The 6,870-nt window shown below is 47.8% G+C and overlaps 1 non-coding gene across 1 annotated transcript; it reads right to left on the bottom strand.

The window, feature by feature from the left end:
* Nucleotides 1-6,610: 6,610 nt before the first annotated feature.
* On the bottom strand, nucleotides 6,611-6,683 carry trnar-ucg. The gene has a single exon. It is a non-coding gene; the product is annotated as a tRNA-Arg (tRNA).
* Nucleotides 6,684-6,870: the final 187 nt, after the last annotated feature.

Genomic DNA, 6,870 nt, shown 5'->3' with positions numbered 1-6,870 from the left:
CCTGCATTGCGTTCCCTGTTACTCTTCACCTTTGAGAAATAATTGAAGGTTTCGCTGTCTCCACAGTACCCAATGCTCTTCCACAACCTCGTACGGAATATTCCTGATATTTATGTTACTATTAAATGTTCCACACCTCCAGTAACTACACAGTAATGGCATAATTCACAAACACAACTACAATGACCCTGTACGTTGTTTGATCCGCACTGAAATGACTGACCACAGGCAGCTCAGACGGGAACAGTAAATGTAATAGTTTTACATTACAATTGTCTGTTACTTTATGTCATAACTGTATTTGCTTCATTTACACATTCGTGTTAAGCCTCATACCAGCGAGTTAGCCAACTGTTCGTCCTGTACATCACATCGGCACTAGAATCAGACCTTCCGCATTCCTATTCTCGTTATCTGATGGATTTCCACTCATTTCTCACTAATCTCCCAGGTTGGGCTGGCGATGGGATTGGGAAATGTGGCATTGATGGCGAGTCGTACTGTTAGGAAATACAGACTGGGATCGGATCGACTACTGACCGTTGAAGGCTGGAAATGTAACTATTCCCGACAAGTTCACTTTTAATTTTGAGATGATCTACTTCAAAATGTATGTAAAAGTTCAAGAATAACGAACCGCCTCAAACCCACAGAACCCACACAACAAAACACACACTCATACATACAAACACAGGCACACACACATATAATATACACACCACAATCAAACACAGACACACACACATATACATACACAAATAAATACACAGACACAGTTGTACACACATAAATATATAGCACAGACATACACCCGTACAAATTTATACGTAGGTGCACAGAAATATATATAGATATACACAAATACCGTATATGCATATACAGTTATACACACATATACACACAAATACAGACAGACACACGGCTATGTAGAGCCCGTTATGGAAGTACAGTATATTTAGTTACACACACATAAATATATTAACACATCCACTCTCTCTCTCTCTCTCATACACACACAGACGCAATGACTCTCATACAATCACTCATAAACACTCAAACTCACCCTCACTCACAATAACTCCGTCGCACTCACAAGTCCGGGAGAGGAGACGCGGAGATAAAAGCTTTTCTGCAGAGCTCCTCTCGGGTCCATCGGCTGTTTCTGCAGCGATTGTTTCCCGGTGAAGCTCCCGGTTCGCCGCTGTGTGGCCACTGCCCGGTTCAGAACTCAGCGGCGGAGCTTTCGATAATTAACTATAGGATAAAATTGCTTCCATACACACACGTGATAAGAGACTCCCCCCCACCCACCGCCCCCCAAAAACTGAAAGGACAATACAACAAAGTTATACGCACTGCAGTTTACAGCTGTTTGTGCAAAAGCAGATTGTACTTTCAAAATTGCTAAAATTGCAGGGAATCAGATGCAACTTTCACTGCCACGTTTCACATTTAAACACTCGAAATAGATGATCAGATAAACTCCCAAACTGACACTATCCGCTGTACAGTTGAGTCTAAGACTGTCATCAAAAAGAATCGTTGCCGGAATCAGACCTCTCTGTCGGTGCCCTCATGGCATCCGGAACATTTGAAGCCACTTTTAATTCCAAGACCTATTTTAAACCTTTTCATAGAATTATACAGCACAGAAGGAGGCCACCAGAGGCCCATCGTGTCTGAGCCACGAGGTCAAACGGTAAAAAGAGACCGAACCATGTGTTACTGTAAGTGAAGTGACTGTGTGTCTGAGCTCCGGCTCAGCGGCAGCTCGTGTGCGCCACCTGGCGGCCACCCCGTGTTCTTACACTCCAGACGGCTGTGAGGCACTGGACGCGGTGGTGTCTGTCCCAACCCATTGCTTCAGTGCGAGTGTTGCTGCTCCAGTGAAGCCTTCTCTCCTAATCCCGGTTCCCCGCTCCTTCTCAGCAATTCCTTATACCCTTCCTCTCCGTAATCTCCAACACCCTTCCTTCTCAGTTGTCTCTAATACCAAGCGTTCCGGGATGCTACGCCCCTCCACCAACGCCCTTGAAGGACGCTGTATAAATGCAAGTTGCTGTTGTTGTAACAGTGGTTTCTATTATCCTTTCCTTTAATGTCCCCACTCTACTCATCCCAACATAATCATCCCACTTTCTCATAAAATTTGGTAAATGTCTTCTTTCATTCTTTAGTTATAATCTTAAATCCAGGCAGTCTTGAATTATCTGTCAGCTGTAGTTCCCCACCATTTCTCCTCCCAATCTTTTTGCTACCATAGCGCCCTCAATCATATCACCCCTAAATCGTCTCTGCTCCAATAGAAAGAACCCTAACTGGCTTCACAGCTATCTGCTCTCACCTCCATTATAAGGATACACTGCTATGGACTTTGTGCAGAATAGGCACTTGGCCCAATTTCAACTCAACTTCACCCAGTCTCAAACTTCAACCTGAATTCCAGCCTCAACCATGTTCCCTTTATTCTAGGAGACTGGAGCCCTCTATTGTGTATGTGAATTGCAAAGAGTGAAGCAGTGCTTATTATCTCAGTCCCACTTCAAATCCTGTACATCTCTGTTACTTACAGTAACACATGGTTCGGTCTCTTTCCGACTAAAGAGCCCGAGTTTTCCTAATCGTTGCTCATAGTTCATTCCTCTAGCATTGGGGAACATCCTCCTTGTTCTCTTCTACACGCCTCTGGGACCCGAGCAGTGCTTGTGTGTGGTGATGATGAGCACTGTGCGCAGTGTCCTGGGTAAGATCTGACCACAGCCTGAGCTAAAGCCAGAAGATGAACTGCAAGTGAAGCTGGTGCTGATGTACCACGCAGGGCAGGAATCGCTATGTCTCAACATGTGTAACGTGAAATTGTTTTCAGGAAAGATTCTTTGCACTGCAGTCAATGAGGAATTTTCTCCACCAGAAATGCTAGTACTGATAAGGTCAATTTACATGAAATGACTAATTAGCTGAGCCTTGACCGGTCCTATATGTTTTGCGAGGAGGAAATCACTACCATTGAGCTACGTAGGTGATTAGTCGCTTGTTACTTTCATTTGAGATTAGGTACTATTAGAACACCTCATTCATCTATTACCTAATAGTGTTAGAATTCCTTTCTCAAGGCAATGCTGGGAGAGAGAGCGGCAGAAATCTCCCCTGGGTGTGAGCAGGGGAGATGGGTGTGAGCAACAGTGATGGGTGTGAGCAGGGGAGATGGGTGTCAACAGGGGAAATAGGTGTGAGCAGGGGAGATGGGTGCGAGCAGGGGAGCTGGGTGTGAGCAGGGGAGCTGGGTGTGAGCAGGGGAGCTGGGTGTGAGCAGGGGAGATGGTTGCAGCCAGTCTGCACAGTTCACTTGCTGACAGAAGGTTAAATGTGGCTGATGCTGTGAGAGAGACTGTTGTGTACAGACAGACAGACCATCCCTGCTGACAGGCCGGGCTCTGCTCTGTGTATAATGAGGTGCTTTGCTCACCCCATTGGCTGATTGGTTTGTGTATCAGCCCAGATCTGCAAATATGTAAATCACGCTGAGATGCCCACATAAATTCTCGTGAGAAAAAACCGTCTGGAATAAAGGTCCCATCTGCCACCTCACTGCCACTTTGAAGCCCGGCTGACACATTGCCAAGCGCCGCTCACACAGAATGGGCTGATACACATTCAGACTGCGGGCAGACACTCGGGGGAGGTTTCAAAGCCTACAATAGCCACAGCCGGAGGAGAGACCCTCATTGTTCGGGAGTCCGGGACCTGGGGGGAAGGAGAAGGATGGGAATTCTCAGGAGCAGGCTGGCACGGTTTGCTGTTTAAAACAAACACATAGTTTAGCACCAGGCGCTCAGTTTGTGTGGGTGCAGATCTGCTGGCATTCAGCACACGTCTCTATCCTGCTCTCTGATATGTGTGAGTTCAGCACAGGCTGGGCTAATTGACGTGACTGAGTTGGACATGGTTATTATCCCCCTCACCCCCCCCCCCCCACCCCACGCCAGGTGCCTGGCAATAGGGATGAATGCCCAGTTACCTTACCACCAAAGCGTGGCATTGCCAGGCACAGCATTGCCGGAAGCTGTAAGGCAGCCATGCTCTGGAGCATGTTGCTGGGAGACTGGGACTCAGCTGTGAAAATTCCACTGTTTTATTATTAAGACTCAATGCCCTATTGACAGATCCTGGCGCTGTTGTAGCTTACTTCCCAGCCACCCAGTCACTCCACTTAACCCTCACGGATGGGAGATGAATTTTGGGACAGAAATTGTCTGCACAGAAGAGGCCATTTAGTCATTCAAGTCTGTGCCTGTTCTTCTTATTACAACCTTTTCAATGATCAATGTTACTGACATTACCGACGATCAGGTGAACAACGCCAACTGCAGCAGGACTCTGAACATGTAATATTTTGACCTCTCTCTTGTCTCAAGACCCTCCTCTTTGGTCACCTTCCTACCCTTACCCTCTCTGCCCTCCACTCTCCCTGATCCCAACTCCCTGCTCGAATCCAAATCCCTGACGATCCAGCACCTTAGGACATCCTCCCGATGTGAAAGTCTCTATACAAACGTAATTTGTTATTGTTGTTGTTGATTCAAAGCCTTATTCTTCAGGCCACGAGGCGGCTAAATTGGAAATTAAATTGGATCTGATTTCACAGTATGGGAACAAAGCTGGTGCTTGCCCCGCATGATCTGCCAGCACCTCGAGGGTTAACGGCTCACTGAAAGCATCTTTGGTTGCATGCCGGGGTTGTGGTTGCCACAGCAACAGAATAATGAAGAATCTCTCACTACGTAAAGGCAGACGTGCCTCCACCTCCTCCGCCAGTAACTGCTGGGAAATTAATAAACCCTACACTGTCTGCGGAGTGGGGTCAGCCGGTGTCTAACAGCAGCACTCACCCTCCCTCCTCCCTCACCAGCCTCTGTGTGAACAAAGGTTCTAATTCTCGGTTTAGCTCCAGGTTTACCTTCATGCCATTTGTTAGGTTTTCTTTTCCTTTCCGTGAGCAGGGCTCAGGTAAACATGGCATCCAATACCCAGGGCTGAGGTGCTGAAAGGGTTGATCTGATTGAAGTGTTCAAAATAATGAAGGGAATTGACATACCAGACCATGGACAACTCTAACCTCTGGTAGAGGGTCCAAAACATGAGGACGTGATCTTACACCTGGAGCTAAACCAACGGTTAGAATCTCTCTTCACACAGAGTGGAGGCCGCAGAGATTGTGGAGGGCACTGAGATTGCTCGACCAGAATCAATTGGGATGTTGAACAGAGAGAGATGAGAGAGAGAGGGAGAGATACTTGAGAATTAAGTATATTAAGCGATGCAGAGGAAAGGCAGATCAGCCATAAAACAACAAATTGCATTTATACAGCACCTTTCAAGTCGGGAGGATATCCCAAAGTGCTGAATAGTGAAAGGTTTGCACCCAAACTGGGGGTTCGAGTCAAGAGAGGTGGAGAGCAAGATATGATTCCAAATACTTTGGGACATTCTCGCAACGTGAGAGACGTTGTATAAATGTAATTCCGAAAACCGAATTCTAAATAAGCCAAGTTCTTCCTCTGGTCTGTGGTGCAAGCGGTTGGCAAGCCTGTGAGGCCACTGAACTCATCCTGAGCTACGTCCCACCTGCTCAGCAGCACCATTAGCTGATTCCATCAGCTCCCAAAAGGCAAACCATTAAACGGATTCCATGATGTGGGAATGGTCTTTGTGATAAAGTACCAGAGAGCCCCCAGTGGCCAGGAAAGCATCTCAGCATGGGGTGGAGGGTGGCGGCAAACAGACCAATTGCTGGTTGGCGCCAATGTGTCCGGGACGTGTCCAGGAAAGAGGATTCAGCAAACACGGCCACACACAGAGACATGAACCTGGAGCAGCAGCCGGGCATTCGTTGTCACTTGACTTTACATTTGATCCTCTCCCCGGATGTCCGGCTGCTCTAATTGACCCCCGTGGATCTGCACTGCACACCATCACGCACAGGGTCAGCAGTGGAAGAGTGTCAACCTTACAGGTTAACCCTTCCTCCACCATTTCCAGCTACGAATAAATATAATGTTCCCTGCGTTTGATATCGTACCTCATCACACGGTTGAGACGTCGCGAATATACCGTGAAGTAAAATCGACTGTGTATTTCATGAGCGAAACACAGCAGACAATGGCACACAGCGGTGTCCCACAAACAATCGTGGAATTGAGTGACCAAATTATAATTTTTTTTAATTTGAAGGGATTACTAAAACCTCAGAAAAGTGATCAACTAACAACCAATTTCCTACGTACTGCGAAGTATGTGGTGTAAGGAAATGTGGCGAAGGTCTTGTCCTGTCCGGGAATCATATATATAGATATAGATATAGATATTGTAACGCTACACTTTACGGTATATCCTGTGAACCACTTTGAGATGTCTCAATAACCCGAAGGTGATGAGGCACCGAGAGGCCAACGTGAAGGCGCTCTGAGTGCGGAGCTGCCGACACGTCCGAACCAAACTAAACCAAGTCCACAGCCATTCTCACTGCGAGTGTTCCTCCCGTTAAATTACATGCAAATCATTGTCTAAAATTTAAAATTATAAAACAAAAAAAAAGGACACCGACCGACACCGACCGCGGCAGGACTCGAACCTGCAATCTTCTGATCCGAAGTCAGACGCCTTATCCATTAGGCCACGCGGCCGCCGAGAGCATTGCCCTCCCCAGTGCCTAAAGCCTCCGCTCGGCCGCGTCTCTCTCTCTCTCTCTCTCTGCGCGCGCGGGACCCGACTGAGGGCGGCATTGGGCGGCCCGGCCCCCGCCCCGCCCCCACCCCGCCCCGCCCCCCCCCCCCCCCCCCCCCCCGCCCCGCCCCCCCCCCAGGCCCCGCC

The sequence above is a fragment of the Callorhinchus milii genome, unplaced genomic scaffold (genome assembly GCF_018977255.1).
Source record: "Callorhinchus milii isolate IMCB2004 unplaced genomic scaffold, IMCB_Cmil_1.0 Scaffold22, whole genome shotgun sequence".
Lineage (NCBI taxonomy): Eukaryota > Metazoa > Chordata > Chondrichthyes > Chimaeriformes > Callorhinchidae > Callorhinchus > Callorhinchus milii.
Note: the sequence above shows the minus strand (reverse complement) of the source record. Positions and strands in the feature narration are given on the sequence as shown.